General features: G+C 43.8%; 1 protein-coding gene across 2 annotated transcripts in view; it reads right to left on the bottom strand.

Annotated features, from left to right (window-relative positions):
- Window positions 1–21126, bottom strand: part of RNASET2 (ribonuclease T2) — a 487107-nt gene that overhangs the window by 195274 nt on the left and 270707 nt on the right. The gene's annotated exons all lie outside the window — the stretch shown is intronic.

Genomic DNA, 21126 nt, shown 5'->3' with positions numbered 1-21126 from the left:
TGCCTCCTTGAGGTCCAATGTTACCAGCCAAGACTCCTTGCCCAGCATGGGAAGAAGTTGCTGTAGAGTGAGCATCTTGAATTTTGGTACGACTAGAAATGTGTTTAGGATGGACAGGTCCAAAATAGGTCTCCAATCTTTTCCCTTCCTTGGTACCAGGAATAGCCTGGAATACAAACCTTGACCTTGTTCGTGCATAGGTACCTCTTGAATAGCTTTCATGTCTATGAGATCTGTAATTTGCCTTTGTGCCTCTGCCCTTTGATTGTGTGGCAGGTTTGGCATGCCTCTCATTTTTGGAAGGGTGTGAAAATGGAATCTGTAGCCTCTGTTTATAATGTCCAGGATCCATTTGTCTTTTGTGACAATATGCCAATTCTTTGAAAATAATGCCAGCTTTCCCCCTAAGGGGGCTGCCATTTGAGTCTTGCTTGGCATGCAAAGGGGAAAGTCATTGGGCTTGCTTTCAGAATGATTGCGAGTTATCCTCACCACCTCTTTGTGTAGGAGCTTGCCATTGTCTGCCTCTAAACGATCCTTGGAATTGTCCTCTGCCCCTCAGGCGCCTGTATCTGCCTCTTTGGGGTCTGTCCATGGCTGGAAAGGACCAATTTTTGGAAGGCCAATTTCTACTGAAACATGGGGGTTGTACCTGTAGAAAATCTTTCACAGTTTGCATTGATTTAGCCTTTTCCTCCATTTTCCTTAATACCTCCTCAGCATTAGCAATAAATAATACATCCTTTTGAAGAGGGGCATCTAGTAATTTAGCTTTGACATGATCAGGCAAGGTTTGTTCTTTGAGCCAGGCATGTCTACGTATGACTGATCCTGTAACAGCAGCTCTACATGAGGCCTCTAGAGCATCAAAACCACATTGTAAGGTATGCTTACCCACTTGTTCTGCACTATGCATCAAATCCTGCAACTCCTTCAAGTCTGGTTGTTCAGGTTGTGACATTTTACTTTTCAATTGTGATAACAAAAACTGTTGGTATTTTAGCATATGGAACTGACAGTTTAAGGCCCTCATGGTTAAGGTAGCCGAGGTATATACCTTTTTCCCCACCTTTCTAAGGATCTGGAATCTCTCTCGGAAGGTAATGGATTTTTAGCAGTGGAGGCCTTAATTCCCTTGGGGCCCTGTGAGATGGTTTCTGGGTCAGCAGCATGGCTTTTGTATAGAAATTGGTGTGAGTCAGGGACCCTGTAGTACCTGTCAGGCTTAACTGGGGCTGGAGGCAGAGTCCAGGTTAAGGCAGGCCTCCGAGTAAACATCATCTAGGATGTCCAAGACAGGAGGTATAGCCAGAGGCCTGTGCTGAGGTAGTAAGAGAAATTCCCTAAGCCTTTTCTTGGAATCTGAATAATCTCGGCCTTCCCAGTGGAAGTGTTCCCTTAAGGTATGCAAAGTTTCCCCAAATGAGTAATCCTCTGGGGGGGATACAGAAGGAATGGACTCCTTCGCATCAGAGTCTTCAAAAGGGGAGTAAGAATGTTCCTGATCATCAGAGTGCTCTGAAATAATGCAGCCCTGATCAGAGGAGGGGGATTCTTCCTCCACTCTGGGCCTTTTGTCCGGTGGGGGTTGAGAACCCCTGATAAGAGTAATTAAATCCTCAGCCATTTTAAGCATCTGCTTTTTAGGCATGGGGCCTGGAGATGGGCCCTGTGTAGCTCGTCTCTTAGAGTGCATGGCTGCTTTAGACTTAGTGAAAGCCTTGATGGAGAAAGAAGAGGAAGGTCTGAAGACACCTTGAGTGGAGGTAGACCTGTCCACATTTAGAGGTTCAACGCCAAGAGTGGCTTCGGTATCTGTAGTCAGGGTGTGGGCCGAGGAGCCTGCGACCTCGGGCACTGGAGACACCGCCAATGAAGTGTCGTCAGTAGTCAGGGGCTGCGTAGGCGCCTCGCTGAGAACCAGACCACATGTAGTCGGCTTTGGCGTGGAGTCGGTAGAGGCCACGGACCTCGCGTGTCGGTCCTTATCTTTGCATTTTTTTAGACAAAACTGGAGTCGGAGTATCCGACGACATAATATAGTTAAAAGTTTTTCCAAAATAATGCTGGGTGAACTCCACCCAACGCTTAATGGTGTGTTTGTTGAATGTAGCACAAAAGCGACAGACCGAGACGTCGGGGTCTGGGCCTAAACAAGGTATACAGAGGGAATGGAAATCCTTATGTGGTATTTGCTTCCCACATGAAATACAATTATTAACTTAGTCTGTCATCGGTCTGAGGCAAGAAAAGTTTCCCCAACGGGGTACTTAGCTTTCAAGAAGACTTCGGTTTCAAATTTTTCGTAATTTCAGAAGCTGGCCGACCGGCACTTGCGACCTGCTTCTGCTTCGGGCACCGCGCGGCAAGAAAGACTGAAGAAAATGGCATCAGCTGGTTCCTTTATACCCCTGTCACACTGACGTCAGGGAAGAAGCGACGACAACCGACGGCGGACCTAGACTTTGGAATTCGGCCGACCGAGGACCCGCCTGACGGCAGGAGAACCCATCTGTTATGACTGCAGCTGTATGCACGATGAACATGGGTGAAAAAAGGAACCACACAAAAGTAAAAATAAGAGGGGACAGGAGGGCGGGAAACCCAAACTGCAACAGTGAAGACACTCGAGCATCTACATTTATGGTAAGTGTACACAACTGTACTATGTTCATCGTGTTTCACTGTTGCAGTCATGACTGTAGGGTAGAATCCCAAAGCAGAAAGAAAGGGAGGTGGTCATAAAGTAGAAGGGGCGGCTAAAAGGCCCTGCAAGACTGCAGAAGCAAAGCCTGCCCTAGACTTAGAGTAGAGAGATTGATTGTAGTGCTTTGAAAAAGTATGCACTGAACTCCAAGTTGCAGCTTCCAAAATGTCTTTGGTAGGAACTCCCCTGAGGAAGGCAGCTGAAGTGGCAGCACCTCTGGTGGAATGAGTCCGTATACTCCCTGGGATTTGCTTTCCATGGTGTGAATAACAAAATCTGATTCCATGCGCAATCCATTTAGATATGGTCTGTTTTGAAATGGCTTTACCTTGGGAACTTGAAGCATAAGAAACAAACAATTGCTCTGATTTTCTGATGTCCTTGGTTCTGTCCAGGTAAAAATGTAGTTGTCTGTGTACATCCAAGGAATGTAAGATCCTTTCCCCTTTATTTTGAGGAGTGGGGAAAAAAGTTGGCAAGTGGATAGTTTGATTTAAAGCCACTTTGGAAACCACCTTAGGCATGAATGTAGGATTAGTCCTCAAAGACACCCTGTCTTGATGAAAAATAATATAAGGTTCCACAGCCATAAGAGCTTGCAACTCTGAAACTCTCCTGGCAGAGGTCAGAGCTAACAGGATGGCTGTTTTCCAAGATAAAAACTTGAAGTCAGAAGAGGCAGCAGGCTCAAAAGGAGGTAAGGTGAGCTTTTCCAAAACATAGTTGAGATCCCAAGCAGGAATGGGAGAAGATCTAGGAGGTCTTAAGTTCTTAGCTCCTCTGAGAAACTGTCTCATGAGCTGGTGGGAAAAGATTGGAGGGTCTGTATTATAATGAGCGGAAATATCAGAGGCATGTATCTTAATGGAAGAGAAAGAGAGACCCTTATGTAAGAGATCTGTCAGGTAAAGTAAAATCAAAGGAATGTTAGGAAGAAGAGGATCAGAATCCTGAGCCTGCATCCAGGAACAAAATCTTTTCCATTTTCCTGCATAAGAGTTTCTAGTGCTAGGACGTCTGGCTTCTAAAATGACATCCATAACCTGCTTGGGTAGGAGAGAAGGAATCAAAGACCCTGGATTAACCAGGTTGCCAGGCTGAGAGTTCTGACATGGGAGTGTAGAACCTGACCCTGATGTTGGGACAGAAGGTTCGGAGTCTGTGGTAAAACCCAAGGGGGCTCCAGACATAGGTTTTTCAGAGTAGGGTACCAAAACTGGCGAGGCCAATTTGGGGCCAGCAAGATTATCATCTTGGGCTTGTACTATTTGATCTTTAATAATACCCGTGGAAGAAGAGGAAGAGGCGGAAAGGCATATCCCGAGAGGTTTCTCCAACTGAATGATAGTGCATCCACTTTCCAAGCTTGTTCGTGGAAAGTCCTGGTGCAAAAATTCTGTAGTTGATGATTGAGATGGGATGCAAAGAGGTCTATGTGAGGACATCCCCAGACTGCTGTTATCATCCTGAATATTTCGGTGTCCAGCATCTACTCGTGTGGATCCGAAAGGTTTCTGCTCAGACTGTCTGCCAGGAAGTTTTGCTTCCCTGGTAGAAACTGAGCTTGAAGATCCAGATTGCAAGCTAGAGCTGTGTTCCATAGATCCATGGCTAGTCTGCAAAGGGGGTAGGAATGAGATCCCCCTTGCTTGTTTATGTACCACATAACTGTGGTGTTGTCTGTCCGTATCAGTAGTTGTCCTGGTTGTAGAAGATTCCTGAAGGCCATTAGAGCTTTCTGAATGGCTAACATTTCCTTTAAATTGATATGCAGGTGCTTCTGATCCTTTGTCCAAAGGCCCTGCAGACAGCTGCCCTGAAAATGGGCTCCCCATGCATAATCCGAGGCGTCCGTGGTTAGTATCCGAGTGGCAGGAGGCAGACAGAAGGGTTTTCCTTTGTTTAGAGTACATGCCTTGGACCACCAAAGGAATTCCTTTTGAAGACAAGGCAGGACGGAGATCAGTATGTCTAAACTGTGGCAATGCTGAGACCATACACTTTTTAGGTACCACTGTACTTTCCTCATGTGTAGTCTTGCATATGGTACGAGAAGGATGCAGGAGGCCATGTAACCCAAAGCCTGCAGGAATCTCCTTGCAGATAGCAGAGTTAAAGTTGCCAAGGTTTGAAAGTTGAAGCTAGCTGAAACTGTTTTTCGTATGTCAGAAATGCCATCTGGGTTGTTGTGTTTAAAGAAGCGCCCAGAAAAATTATCTGTTGTGAGGGTGTCAAATTTGACTTTTTTATGTTTACAGTGAATCCCAGGAACTTGAGGAGATCCTGAACAAACCGTAGATGCTGGAGTAAGACCTCCTTGCTGTCTGCCTGAATAAGACAGTCGTCCAGATAAGGGTAAATTTGAATTCCCTTGAGTCTGCAGTAAGCTACTACTGGAGCCAGGCATTTGGTGAAGACCCTGGGTGCAGTAGACAATCCAAAGTGCCTCGATCCGGCCTTGAACCTGAGGTATTTTCTGCGTTCCTGCCTGATGGGAATGTGTAAATATGCCTCCTTTAAATCCAAAGTTACCATCCAAGCATTTTTGGACAGCATTGGAAGTAGCTGCTGTAGAGTAAGCATCTTGAATTTTGGAATCTCTAGAAAGGTGTTCAAGACTGACAGATCCAGAATGGGTCTCCATGAATTTTGCTTCCTGGGGACTAGAAAGAGCCTTGAGTAAAAACCTTGTCCCATCTCTGAAAGTGGAACTAGTTCTATGGCTTTCATAGCCAAAAGAGCTTCCACCTGGTTTAAGGCCTCTGTCCATTGATGTTTTGGAAGATCTGGCCATCCGCTTGGCCTTGGTAGGGTATGAAAATGGAATTTGTAAACTCTTGAAACCACATCCAGAACCCACTTGTCTTGGGTTATATGAGTCCAATTTCGGTGAAAAAGAGAAAGTTTTCCTCTGAGAGGGGCTTCCAGGCAAGACGTTCCTGCAGCCCAACAGAGGGAGTCACTGAGTCTGTTTCCTATGAGTTTGCGACCTGTCCTCTCCTCCCCTAGGGGTGGAAGCAGTCCACTGTCTTGGTCTAAGAGGCTTGTGTTTGAGGCCTTCCTCGGGAGCGTCTGTATCTACCCCTCTGAGGCCTGTCTGAATTGGGAAAGGACCAATTTTTTGTAGGCCAATTCCTGCTAAATCTGGGTGGCTGTACTTGTAAGAAATCTTTTACTGTTTGCATGGATTTTGCCTTGTCCTCCATCTTTTTAATCACCTCTTCAGCTTTTGATCCAAACAAAACATTATGCTGAACAGGAGCATCCAATAATTTAGCTTTTACTTGTTCTGGCAAATTTTGTTCCTTTAACCATGCATGCCTTCTAATTACTGTGCCAGAGGCAGCAGCCCTACAAGAAGCCTCCAAGGCATCAAATCCACAGTGTAAACCATGCTTCCCAACTTGTTCAGTGGCATGCATTAAGTCATGTAATTCCTTATCATCTGCACAGGCAGAAATGGAAGTAAGCTTTTGTTTAAAAGCAGACAAGAGAAATTGCTGGTATTTCAGCATATGAAACTGACAGTTTAAAGCCCTAATAGATAAAGTAGCAGAAGTGTACACTTTTTTGCGCCATCTTTCTAAAGATCTAGAATCCTTCTCAGTGGGAATGGGGTTTTTAGCAGAAGCGGCCTTAACTCCCTTAGGACCCTGAGAAATGGTTTCAAGGTCAGCAGTAGGGTTCTTGTATAAAAACTGGTGGGAATCAGGAACCCTGTAATATCTATCAGGCTTAACAGGAGCAGGAGGAAAAGAGTCAGGGGTTAAGATAGCCTCCAAAAAAGCATCATCCACAATATCCAAAATAGGAGGAATAGCCAGGGGTCTATGTTGGGGAAGAAGAAGAAAATCCCTTGGTCTTTTCTTAGATTCCGAATACTCCTGTCCTTCCCAGTGGAAATGTTCCCTCATTTCATGCAAAGTTTCCCCAAAAGAGAAATCCTCAGGGGGAGAAGCTGAAGGAATGGATTCCTCAGCATCAGAATCCTCATAAGGAGGGGAAAGAATATCTTGGTCAGAAGAAGAAACTGAAGAAACAGAAGCCTGATCAGAGGAGTCATAATAAACTTCCTGCCTTGGCCTTTTATCTGGAGGGGGATGTGAACCCCTAATCATAGTAAGTAAATCCTCCGCCATCTTAAGTAACTGTTTCTGTGACTTGGGAGCCAGTTCAGAAGAGGCCTGTGTTGCAGTCTTTGATTTGGAAGGAGTCTTTGCCTTTGTCTTTGGCTTTGCCTTTATTAGAAGCTGAGTAGGCCTGAAAACTCCTTCGGACGTAGGTACCTGCACAGCGGCTCCGGACCCATCCGAAGGAGCATTGTCCGAAGGTCCTGCAATAGAAATATTCAAAGGCCTAGTTGGCTCCTCGTGGGAGTCCATTTCGGCCATCGGTTCCGAAATGGCCGATGACAGGGGCTGCAAAAGCGCTTCACTGACGACGGCCGAACCTGAAGCTGGCTCCGCTTGTGCGATATCATCAGATTTGGACCTCGGAGGCCTGTCTTTGTCCTTGCGTCATTTGTGAACTCCGGTAGCCGGAACCGTATCCGATGGCATTTTGTAATTAAAACGCCTACCGAAGTAATGAAATGCAAAATCGTACCTTCATTTAATTGTACGTTGATTGAATCTAGCACAAAACCAACAACTAGCTACGTCGTGGTCAGGGCCTAAGCAAGGAATACAGTACGAATGAAAATCCTTATGAGGTATTTGCTTCCCACATGAAATACAATTATTAACTTTTTCTGACATCGGACTGGAGCAAGAAAAAAGTTTCCCCAACGGGGTACTTAGCTTTGAGTAGGAGAAGAAAGTCTTCGGACTGAAGTTTGTTCAGAAAAGACTGTCAGGAGTCAGCCGACCGGCACTTGCGAACTGCTATCACCGCACGGCAAGAAAGACTGGAGAACATGGCGTCGGCTGTCAGCTTTGTACTCCTGGCGCTCTGACATCAGGGAACATGGTTGACCAGCCGACACCGGACCCAGACTTTGGGATTCTGGCCGACCGAGGACTGCCTGCCGGCAGGGGAGAACCCTACAGTCATGACTGCAACAGTGAAACACGATGAACATCCTGTAGATATAGCCAACCTACTGGTAGACAGGTTCAGTGAAAACTTCACCACTATGCCCCCCCCCCCATCGGTAAATCAGGACATCCCCAGCACCTGCCCTCCTCCCCTTATCTCTAGGGAGCAAGTCATTACTGCCCTCTCAAAGGGATAAAATACAGCCTCCATGGGACCCAATAACATCCCAGGCTGCATCCCACATGAACTGAGACGTGAACTTGCAGCCCTATTGGGCATCCTATTCAACCAAAGCCTGAGTACCAGCTTCGTCCCAGCTGAGTGGAGGACAGCCACTGTCATCCCTTTGCACAAAGGTGGAGCGTCCACCGATCCAGGAAATTATAGACCCATCAGCCTAACTAGCCTGATCTGCAAGGCCATGGAGCGGATTATCATGGACCTCATTAACAAGGACATTGGCAACCTCCAAACAATTCAGCCCACAAGTTTGGGTTAGTCAAGAGGAGGTCATGCCTGTTAAATTTGGTCGACTTCTTTGAGACCGTCACCAAAGCCATGGATAAGGGGAAGATGGCACACACTGTCTACCTTGACCTGGATGAAGTTTTCCATACTATTCTCCACTCGGGTATAACAGATACTCTCTCAGCTAGGCTTCAATCCATATGCTACCAGATGAGTAGCAAACTGGCTCACCTAGTCAAAACAGGGGAAGCCACCTCAAGCAGTAGACCTACAACGAATGGTGTACCCCAGAGATCGGTCTTGGGGCCTCTGTTGTTTGGGATGTACTTTTCTGAGGTGCAGGCCAAAACCAGTTGGCTATGGCTGCCCACGTTGCAGAGGACTGCAAGCTGGAAGCTGTCATTAATTCCCATAGTGATGTGGACATCCTCCAAAAGGGTCTCAGCCAAACAAATGGCTGGTACCAGAAACATGGCTTCAAACTGAATGACAAAATATGCATCATCCCCTTTGGGGAGAGGGACGTCCCCACAAATTATCACATTAATAACAAGGTCCTAAGCACGCAGTCAGTCAAGAGGGACTTGGGCACCCAGGTTGATAGCAAACTGACTTTTGACCACCGTATTGCCTCCGTTGTATGGAAAGCTTTCTACATGGCCCACCTCATTAGTAAGGGTATCTCATCCAGTGACAAGGTAGTCATAACATCCCTGTATTCCTCCCTTATAAGACCCACAAAGCAAAAGCAGCAGCTGGAGAGACCGCAGAGACAGAGATTCCTCACCAGGAGAATCCAGGGTCTGAAACATCTAACCTACACAGATTATGTCCCTCTACTCAGTCTCCTACAGACTCCTCAGAGGTGACTTCCGTCAGGCATACAAAGCAATCTTACACCCCGCCTTGATGGGATTGCTGCATATCCGCAAGTCAAGCTCCACTTGAGTAGCCCACACACGTGACCTCAGCCTAGTCTGTGACATCAATAGGACTTGTTGGCAGGACAGATATGTGTCCCAGAGACTCCCCTTCTGTGGAATGCACTCCCTCTCCATGTCAAGCAGAGCACCTCATTAACCCTTTTTAAGCGCAACCTGGACAACTGGATGGGGAACAGAAAATACACCCTTGGGATTCCACCTGTGTCCCTACTGGACAGAGGCATTGGATGCTGACTTGTCAGAATATGGGCTAAACTCTTGGCTAGGCTTGTAAGGGCCTCAGGGCCAATAGCCTAGTAACTACCTATGATCCTATATCTTGTTATAACCATCACTGTGCAGGCTGTGTAAAAAGTGGTTACAATTCTGTTTCCCTTTGATTTGCAATATAAATAAGCCTGTCATGCTGGGTCACCTTTAACTGCCTCTGTGACCAAGTCATGGCAGAAAGGGGTCCTTCACCTATCTAGCCAACAAATAAAATACAATAAATGGATTAGAAAAGTATTACAAAAGAACACGAACAGCTGTACATACACCACTATATTTTGATCAACTGACATGTACAATTTAAAATATTTCAGAACTTCAGCTACCAATTTTTCACACAGATCATTTACAGAAAATCACAAGCTCAGAAATGTTAAAAGAGCTTCACATTAACCATGAAAACTGTTGCTCTGCATACATGAAGAAATGGAACGCAGCATAAATATCCCGATCAGCAAGCCTGTGTGCATAGTTTTCAGTGCAGATTTAATTTAAGGGATTCACACCTAAAATTCCAATTTTGTATTATTTGAAAAGCATCTAACAAAATACCTGGCTGTACTGAGCTTAATGTTTTCATAGGTGCTCCTTTACTGTGAAGATGTGACAATGTGAACTGTTTCCTTTTGGTGCCCTGTGACTTAAATGTCTGATGTCAGCATTGTACCATCCAATCTGCTGATAAGGGGGGGGGGATCTGTGCAGCTCTGGCTTTAAATAGCTGCATTCTTTGTTAGGCAGACAATTCTACATTAGTCAGCCTAACAACACTGACATTCAGGGCTACTGGAGTTTTATCTGCCATGTGTCATACAAAGCCCAGAGACAAAACCTTGCTCTGGATCCTACCAACATGACCTATCCTTCATCATAAAATATTTCAAATGCCTTCAATGACTTCAACTGCCACAGGGATGACAGGCTTTCTGGAATAACTCCATTTTCTAAACATACTGTTGCCACTAGTCCCATATGCAAGGAGACATTCACAGTTTGAGCTATCCTATCCCATCATCTACTGCATGTAGCGATGGGGTATGCATTACCCACGTCATTGTCTTCTACGAACAGCTGCACTTATTTGCTGCTTTCACAACACACTCTTGTATCAACCTGAACCCTGTAGGGACAGCTGCACACTGCTGGGTTCGGGTAGTGAAATATGTACATTCAATGGCTACAACCTCAGTAGGGACAGACTACAGCTAGAAAGACCCTTAGAAAGCTTATGGCTGTAGAAGCAATTTCTCATCTTCTCTTCTACATTCCTCCACAAAGGATCTGTGGTTTGCTTTCATTTTGAGATTGGACCTACAGTCTTAAGTCAGTCAGCCCATTATGCAGCTAGATAAATGTGTTGGTTGTGCACTGCTCTGGTAAGTACAGTTTTATAATGAAGCATTTCAGGGCCCCTTTAACCTTTACAAAAATTGCAACTTTTAATGTATTTTTGTCTCAGTGTTCAAAGGCAGGGTGCAGTAATTTTGGTATACTGCCAACACCTGAGTTTTGTAATAGTTAGGTGTCACTGCTAATGATGCTGTTGTTGGGTACATTTTATTATTACTGTTATTATTTTCTTTAAGCCGCGGTGGTACAGCGGTAGCATTGTTGCCTCACAGGAAGAGGTTCGATTCTCGGCTGGAGTGCCTTCTGCGTGGAGTCTAGATGTCCTCCCCACGGTTGAGTGGCCTCCGAAAGACATGCGTGAATGGGCGTGCCTTCACTGAAGGTGGGCATCGGGCTGGCAACTCTGCACCATAAAAATCGACTGCCAATCATTAGCGGACTGGAGTTCCGCTGTGGAGACCCCTAACCGGGAAAAGCCAAAAAGACAAAACGGTTATTATTTTCTTTCCTTTGCTTATCTGTAGAACCCAGCATTTAAGGCTCAATTAAATTTGCATTTAATTTTTTGCTGCTGTGTTTAAATGTGGGATCTGGAGTTTCAAACACACAACTAAATTAGTAACCATATTAATGTTAACATTTTTATTGCTTAAAATGCTATTTTTAAGCTGTGATTCAAGCATATTCCTAAACTACTACCTATTAACTTTTGTAACTCCTTTTAATGGCAGAAATGTGTTTTTTTTTTCTTTTGCATAAAGATTTATGTAGTGCTGCAGTAACAACTGTAATGCTTTAAAGTGATCAGGTATGCTCTGTATGTACTTATATTACCATGCAGAAATTTTATTATGGGGTACAATACCACTTTATGGATGATACAGTCAGTTATACATGTGCGCAGTGGAACATGCACAACTTGCAGACATGCACAAAGTGCGACTCAGAGCATTGCTGAACATATGTGCAAGCTCCCAAAAATCAGAGAACATTGTATGCAATGCATAATAATGAAAACCACTGCTGCAGGCTCAGTAACCATTGAAAAGCCAAGGATAAAGATGGCAAAGACAAGGCTTTAGTGTAAAAAATGTTTAATCGCTTTCGTCAACGAATGACTTCTTCAGAAAAACAATTCAAAAAGCGAAGAATCTGATTCTGTTTCCACTCAATTTTTGGACAAAGACATTGAACGTAACAATTAGGGAGAGACAGGTAAATAGTATCCCCAAACTGTGGATACTAAAAACAGAAAGAGAGAGAGAGAGAGAGAAAGTGTTTCATACACACGTAGTTGTGTGTGTGTAGTGTGTATAATTTATATTGTGTGTGTGTGTGTGTGTGTGTGTGTGTGTGTGTGTGTGTGTGTGTGTGTGTGTGTGTGTGTGCGTGTGTGTGTGTGCATTATTTATACAAGTGAATGTACATGCCGTGTATGGTTATACGTGCAAGTCTATTTGGTGATGGTATATGGGTGTTCTTAGATGTTTCACGTTAAAAGGACTTACAAAGTTTATGGATTATTCTGGACATGAATGGGGTGGGGTACCTTGGTCATTAAGAACTTCTTGCAGAATTCTTGGTCTAAAAGAGAACATTCATAAGTGTTTTAATATTGGCTTTGCATGGACTCTGGTACTGCCCTGGTATATTTTGTTGCATTATGTTGAACCAAAAGGAGTTGTATATTGTTTCATGGCATCAAATGAAACAGTACATAATGCTGGAAAACTGCACTGATAGCTGATGTCGGACCGCTAACAATTTGTGCAGGTTATCTTTTATATAATATAATACACAGAAATATACTTGGGTGAATATTTTGGGCAGTTGTCCACTTGCAAGCATTGTAAAACAGCATTTCATACACCCAGCAAAAAAATTTAGGACCGTTTTGAAATGGTCAGAACCGTGGTTTGCTTTAATTCAAAATTATGAACGTGTGAGAAATTAACAGCTGTATTACTTCCTTGCCCTACAAGGAGTTTATGTGGTACTTTAATGGCATCAAATAAAAGCTTACATAACTCTGGAAACTTTGCACTGTTACTTGCTGTTAAGACATTTTGCGGATATTTTTGTTCAACAATAGATATTGATACACATTTCCATACAAGATCGCAAACAATGTCCACATAGTAGAATGGTATGCCAAACAGCAATTCATATATGACACAGGACAGAAATGTCTGCTGACCCAGACACAGTGGTCAGGAAGCAGGAAAGATTTATTTTTATGACAAATTATGATTATATTCCATATTAACACTTCTGTTAACAACTTGAGCCATGAAGAGTATACTTGGTACTTTGTGGTAACACATGAAAGCTTACTTAACTCTACAAATGTTGTCACCAATACCAGCTATCAAACTATTACCAATTTCACAATATTTATACTTGTTTATTAATAAACATGCAAATATGCATAAATATCACATTTCTGTAAATATCTTGAGCATTGTTAACTGGGATGCATTCTGAAACATCATTTCACATGCCCAGTCAACGTAGAGGTTAGCAATACCTACTCGGACAAGTGCCAGGGTAAGGTGGGTTACTTTCTAGAAATATTATGAATTATATGTCATACATTAAGAATAACAATCATCTGAACCAGGAGATGTTTGCATGGTACCCCATGGTATCAAATGATAACTTGCATAATGCTGCAAAAGCAGTCACTGATACCTGTTGTTTGCCTGTTACCAATTTATAAATATTTATATGTGTGTTCAGTTATACAATATACATACTTGCATATACTTTAAATATCTTGGGTATTGTCCACTTGGATGCATTGTAGAACAGCATTTCACATGCCCAGTCAGAGCTCATGAATAGCCCCTCGTTTAAATGGGGTACTCCGTATAGGAAAAAGTGAGTTACTTTCCAGAAATTATGAATATATGCCACAGGTTAATTATACTAATAACGTGTAGCAGAAGGTACTCATGTGGTACTCCATGGTATCAAATGGAAGCATGCAAAATGGTGTAAAAACGTACTTATTGTCGGTGTCTAACAAGTCACAACAGTTGGGGTCTATCTACAATGCTTACACAAATAGCCTTAAGCAGTTAGAGCATACACCCACTACAGGGCTCCAACATACTGACCCTGGGAGAATGCTGCCCCCATGTCATGTCCTCCCTCGTAAGTTTTAGCCATAATCAATATCAACTCAGCAACCCCAGTAAAACCAGTAACAATTAGAAGCTATTCAAAGGCAAACTACCTTTTATTAATCAATAGTCTGTCAAAATTCAATGCTCCCTCTAAACCCAGAGAACACAGCAACCAATGCACAGTTGTTCACAGAAATAATGTACAACCATGTGAATGGCTGCAAAGCCACTGCTGTACCTAACCGAAGTAAGCCTAAACATAACTCCAAAACAAACCAACCTGGTGGCAACCCACATTAAACAGGATATACAACAAAAGAAAAAAGTCATTGCTAAAATAAGGAAACGCGACTCCTATAAAGATAAGAACTCTCTCATCAAACTAAGCAGTCACAGAATCCCCCAAGATGCAAAAAACTCTACAAGAAGGCTGGTGCCAAAGCTACAGCTTAAAACTTAATGACAAGAAATGTGCTAGAGTACATTTTGGGAAGCCGGTCACCACAGGACACTACAGCATCAATAAAACACCCCTAACTGTTGACTAACTAGTCAGGGATCTGGGAACTTGTGTGGATAGTAACTTAGCCTTTGACCAACATGTATCACAAGCAGTAAGAAAATCCTGCTGTGTTGCTCACCTTATAATGTGCATGGCATCTAGGTCCAGAAAATCATCATACCACTGTAGTCAGCCTTCATCAGATCCATCACAGAGTATAATATCCCCTTTGGTATGTACCTGACCAGACACATGCAACAACTAGAAAGTACAGTTTTGTACCTACCATAAATGTAGATGTTCGAGGATCCACATTGCTGCAGTCCTAACCATTGGGTAGTCCGCTGTCCCAGTCGGCCCGAATACCAAAGTATATGGCTGACGTCGGTCAAGGCGCATTAGACTGGCGTCAGGGCGTCAGGGTACTAATCGCATGACCGGCGTCATATCCTCAGTCTTTTCTTGCCCCAGATGTCAGAAGACCCTAAAAGACAAGGCCAAAACCAAAACACCAAACACTCCCGCAAAAATATGTACAATATATACAAAATTACAAGAGTATAACCTCACCCACACAACCACCCCTAAACACAGAGGGAAGGAGGGAGGGTAAATTGGACTGCAGCAATGTGGATCCTCGAACATCTACATTTATGGTAGGTACAAAACTGTACTATGTTCTTCATTCCACATTGCTGCAGTCCTAACCATTGGGTAGAATCCCAAAGCAGAGGTAAGGGAGGCTGGCAAATCATAAGGAAGCAGGAGCTGTCAACATGCCTTGCAAAATAGCTGTGGCAAAACCAGCCCTAGATTTAGAGTAGAGAGGAAGGTGGTAATGCTTAGAGAAAGTATGCACTGAACTCCAAGTAGCTGCCTCCAAAATATCCTTAGTTGCCACCCCCCTTAGAAATGCTGTTGAAGTGGCAGTAGCCCTAGTGGAATGAGGCCTAATCCCAGCTGGAATCTCCTTGCCATGATGGGAATAACAAAATGCAATGCAAAACCCAATCCACTTAGAAATAGTTTGTTTTGACACAGGCTTGCCCTGAGAACTCAAAGCAAAAGAAACAAACAACTGCTGAGACTGCCTAAAATCCTTGGTCCTGCATAAATAATAACGCAACTGCCTGTGTACATCTAAAGTGTGCAAAATCTTTTCCCCCTTATTTTGGGGATCTGCATAGAAAGTAGGCAAATGAATAGTTTGGTTTAAAGCCACACTAGAAACCACCTTAGGCATAAAAGAAGGATTAGTGCGTAATGATACCCTATCCTTATGGAAAATCAAAAGGCTCTACGCCATAAGGGCCTGTAATTCAGAAACCCTTCTTGCAGAAGTAATAGCCAACAAAAAAGCAGTCTTCCATGACAAGTATTTCAAATCAGCAGTAGCCGCAGGCTCAAAAGGTTGTAGAGTAAGTTTCTCCAACACAAAATTGAGATCCCAAGCAGGAGTAGGAGCTCTACTTGGGGGTCTTATATTCTTTGCCCCTCTAAGAAATTGCTTGAACAAAGGATGCGAAAACAATGGTGGGTCACAATCATAGTGAGCTGAAATTGCTGCAGCATGAATCTTAATGGAAGAGAAAGACAAACCTTTGTCCAATAATTCAGTAAGATATTGAAGAGCCACACTCAAATTAGGCTCAGAAATCTCCAAATTCTTTGCTGCACTCCAAAATAAAAATCTCTTCCATTTTTCTGCGTACACTTTCCTTGTACTAGGTCTTCTGGCTTCCATAATCACATTTAAAACTTGTTGAGGAAGTTGAGACCTGCTGTGTTTCAAAACAGAATATGCCAGGCTGTTAGATGAAGAGAGTGAAGCTTGACATTGAGCAGGTGACCGTCCTCTGAGACAACAGGTGTGGAATCCAAGGTAAAGGCCATGGAGGCTTCCTTACCAGACTCCTTAGTAGTGGGTACCAGTGTTGCCGAGGCCAATCTGGAGCTATTAAAATCATCCTTGGCTTGTCTTGTCTGACCTTTAGGAGCACCTTTGGGAGAAGAGGCAGAGGTGGAAAGGCATACACATGAAGATTTTTCCAACTGAAAGAAAGAGCATCCACTTTCCAAGCTGTGTGATGAAACCTCTTTGTGCAAAACTTTGGCAGCTGGTGGTTTAGTGGAGAAGCGAACAGATCTATGTCTGGAGTTCCTCATGACACTGCCAATTTCCGAAATACATGAAGATCCAGTTTCCACTCGTGGGGATCCATGATTTGTCTGCTTAACACATCTGCTAAGGAGTTCTGTGCTCGGCAGAAACCTTGCCTGAAGAGTTAGTTGCAAGCTGGCGCAGTCTCCCATAAAATCATTGCTTGCCTGCGGTAAGAATGTGTTCCCCTTGTTTGTTGATGTACCACATGACAGTTGTGTTGTCTGTTAGAATCAACACCTGCCCTGGAAGAAGTAACTCCTTGAAAGCCATTAATGCAAACTGGACTGCTAACATCTCCTTCATGTTGATATGTAGATGCTGTAGTCTGGCAGGCCACTTGTCTTGTATCCACTTTCCATTTAGATGAGCTCCCCAAGCAATGTCTGAGGCATCTGTCGTTAGAATCTGACTGCCTCTGGCGGGTCACAGAGAGTCCCTTGTTTAGGTGACATTCCTGAGCCCACCACAAAATTCCTGTTGAATGCAAGGTATTATTTGAATGACAGTGTCCAAATCCTGGCAGTGCTGTGTCCATACATTTTGAGATACCATTGCAGCTTCCTCATATGCAGTTTGGCATTGGGAAGCACCAGAATACAAGATGCCATGAACCCTAAGGCTTGAAGGACTGTCCTTGCAGTCAGCCCGGACTGAAGAGATAGTTGATGGAAGTAAATGGAAAGATTCTTTTGTTTGTCCGGGGTTAAAAAGGCCATCTGGGCTGCTGTATTCAGTCTCACACCCAGAAAGCACATGTCTTGAGAGGGTACTAGACTGGACTTTATTTCGTTCACAGAATACCCTAGGCATCTTAGCACTGCTATCACATATTCCAAATGCTGTAAAGGTCTTCCTTTTCTTGAGCCAGAATCAGGCAGTCGTCCAAGTAAGGATAGATTTGAATTCCTTTTAGCCTGAAGTAAGCTATCACTGGAGCCAGAACCTTTGTGAATACTCTGGGCCCAGTAGATAAGCCAAAGGGCAATGCAGAGAACTGATAATGGGAATTCCCAGCTCGGCAGATACTTCCTGCAACTTAGTCTGATAGGCACATGAAGGTAAGCCTCCTTGAAATCTAAAGTTACCATCCAGTGATCTTTGCCCAGCAGAGGTAAAAGCTGTTGTAACGTCAACATTTTGAACTTGGGAATGTCCAGATAAGTGTTGAGGATAGATAAATCCAAAATTGGTCTCCATGTGTTCCCCTTCTTTGGTACTAGGAACAGGCGAGAATAAAATCCTAGGCCCCTTTCTGGCACAGGAACTGGCTGAATGGCCCCTATTTGGAGTAACAGAGAAATTTGCTTGTGAGCCTCTTTTCTTTGTAGAGGAGGAATGTCTGGCATGCCTTTGAAAGGAGGCAAGGTATGGAAATAAAACCTGTAACCGTGGTGAATGATATCCAAAACCCATCTGTCTTGGGTAATTAAATCCCAATTTTCTTTGAAAAGAGCCAACCTTCCTCCCAAAGGTGCTGCCAGGCGAGCGCATACTGGCAGCTGAAAAGGCAGGTCATTGGGTCTGTTTACGAAAGGACTGACCCCTGCCCTCACCAGAAGTCTGAGCAGGAGAACTCCTGTTCTAGGCCTAAAAGAACCTTGAGCTCTGCCCCTACCACGCCTAGACCTACCCCTAGACTGGGAATCATAAGCAGGATATGTCCATCCCTTAGTAGGCCAATTTCTACTAAACTTGGAGGCTGCACCTGCAAAAATCTTTAACAGTTTGCATAGACTTAGCCTTGTCCTCCATTTTCTTTAAAACTGCTTCCACAGGCGAACCAAACAACACGTCAGACTGTAAAGGAGCATCCAAAATCCGTGTCTTAACATGCTCAGCTAAATTCTGATCCCTCAACCAGGCGTGCCTCGAAGAACAGAACCAGTGGCAGCCACCCTCGAGGAGGCCTGCACAGCATCAAAACCACATTGCAAGGAATGCTTACCCACCTGTTCAGACACATGAACTAAATCCTGCAACTCTTTACACTCAATACCTTCCGCCAGAGCATCCACCTTAGACTTCAATTGTGAAAGGAGATAATTTTGATATTTTAACATGTGAAACTGGCAATTCAAGCCCTCATGGCTAAAGTGGAAGAAGTATACACTTTCTTTCCCCATCTATCCAAAGCCCTTGCCTCTTTATCAGGAGGAACAGGATTTTTAACAGAAGCCTTAACACCTTTAGGCCCCTGAGAGACAGTTTCCGGGTCTGCCCTAGGACTCTTAAAAAGATACTTATGAGCTTCAGGCACCCTATAGTACCTATCCGGTTTAACTGGGGCAGGAGGCAAAGAATCAGGGTTCAGGGAAGCCTCTGCAAAAACATCTTCCACCACATTCAGAACAGGAGGTATAGCTAAAGGCCTATGCTGGGGTAAAAACAAGAATTCCCTAAGCCTCTTCCTGGAATCAGAGAAATCTTGACCTTCCCATTTAAAATGCTCCCTCATGGAATGCAGAGTCTCTGAAAATGAAAAATCCTCAGGAGGAGAAGCTGAAGGAGTAGAATCATCCACATCAGAATCACAATAAGGAGGATACTCCTGCAAGTCTTCAGCCGAAGACTCAGAAGCCTCGAACACTGCTCAAAACTCTCAAACTCAGGTTCCACCCTAGGCCTCTTATCAGGAGGGGCATAGAACCTCTAATCATAGTAATCAAATCCTCTGCCATTTTAAGCATATGTTTCTTAGGCAAAGATCCTGAAGAGCTAGGAGAAACCCCCACTGAAGTTAAACCTGGCCTGCCTCTCAAAGAAGCCTTGGAAACAGAAGGGAGGCTCTAACCACCTTAGGAAGAGAGGGAAGAACAGCCACCTGAGAAGCCCCTTCAGCCTGGCCTACCTCCTGAGAGGACACATCCTGTAACAGTAAAGTCTCTCCCTGAGACTCCAAAGAAACTCCTGGCAGAACCTCCGGCTCCACTGAGCCTTCTAAAGAACCGGCGTCCGGGACTGTCGGTTCTTCCACTCTAGGCTTTGCTGCTTTGTCCTTGCGCTTTTTGAGCATCCGGCGGCATTTTATAATTGCTTCCCAAAACTAACCTAGCACAGTCTAACCTTCTCTTAATAGTGCGTTTGTTAAATCTAGCACAAGGCGGCATCCAACAATGTCGTGCTCAGGCCCTAAACAAGGTATACACAAGGTATGGTAATCCCTATGAGGTATCTGTTTCCCACAAAATACAGTTATTCACTTTTTCTGACATCGGTTAAATACTGAGGCAAGAAAAACCAAAATATTCTAGCCCAACTTTGATTCGGTCTGAAACTCCGACTTCAGAAAATTTCAGAACGCCAACCTGCACTCGCAAAACAGCTTCTGCATCGGACCATGCGGCAAAAAAGACTGTGGATATGACGTCGGTCATGCGCATTAGTACCCTGACGTCCTGACGTCAGTCTAATGCGCCTTGACCGACGTCAGTCATATACTTTGGTATTCGGGCCGACTGGGACAGCGGACTACCCAATGGTTAGGACTGCAGCAATGTGGAATGAAGAACATCATCCGCAAAGGCTCCTTATAAAAAGGATGCAGGGCATAAACATAGTGTCCTATGGGGATTGCCTCAAACTCCTCTCTCTATACTTTGTCTCCTACAAACCACTGAGAGGCTTACAAGGCATCCTTGGTCACCTACTCTGATGAATCTTCTGCACATCCACAAAATAAACAGCATTAAAACTTTTGCTTGTAACATAAAAAGGCAATGTTAGAGAGGCATGTATGTATCCCAAAGAATTACCATTCTCTGGAAAAGGCTCCCCATCCATGTGAAACAAAATCCCTTTTTAACCTTAATTAAGTGCAACCTGGACCACTGGATGGGGAATCGGAAATTACCCCTAGGTCTGGCACCTATAGCTCTGATGGACAGAAGCAACCAAACATTACCCCCTATACAAATGTCTAAAAAAGTAAAACTTGTGGGATAAACTCATTGTTCAGCTAGGCTTACAAAAGCCTTAGTAGTCAGCCTTACAAACACTCAAGAACCTATGAACTTACAGAGACATCAACAATTGTCTGTATAATTATAACAAAATAAACATATCTCATTGCATTTTCAATATAAAATTACAATTATGTCTATCTGATATATTAATATCACCATTATGAAGAGGACTGTCTGCTGAACAACTTTCGTATTTTAACTTTTTTAGGTTTTAGGACACATACTTTTTTTTACAGGTACGTCAAAAAACAGCACTCTCAAAATTTTAGCTCATGCGAAAGTTGTCCAAACAGGAAATCTTCATGTGTCAGAAGATGCAAAATTCCACTCAGGCTAGATGTGAAAGAGTTCAAGTACCTCCACAAGGATGTAGTTTCCCTCAGGAGTCTGGTTATCCTACTTGTGTCTTAATCCTGGCCGCTGTAACATGTTGACCCCAGAAGTAACAGTATTATTAAATGTGGGAAAGCTGTACACCAGTTTGACCGCACTCAATACCCAAACTGCCTGACTGTTTCTAACACTACAGTATGAATTGGTCTAGCTCAGGTTAGCAAAAATGGTGCCTGCATTTGTGTTTCTATCCGAGCAGAG

Source organism: Protopterus annectens, chromosome 1.part0 (genome assembly GCF_019279795.1).
Source record: "Protopterus annectens isolate FY-2018-M chromosome 1.part0, PAN1.0, whole genome shotgun sequence".
Lineage (NCBI taxonomy): Eukaryota > Metazoa > Chordata > Ceratodontiformes > Protopteridae > Protopterus > Protopterus annectens.
The sequence above is the reverse complement of the archived record's forward strand: the minus strand, read 5'-3'. Positions and strand labels throughout refer to the sequence as shown.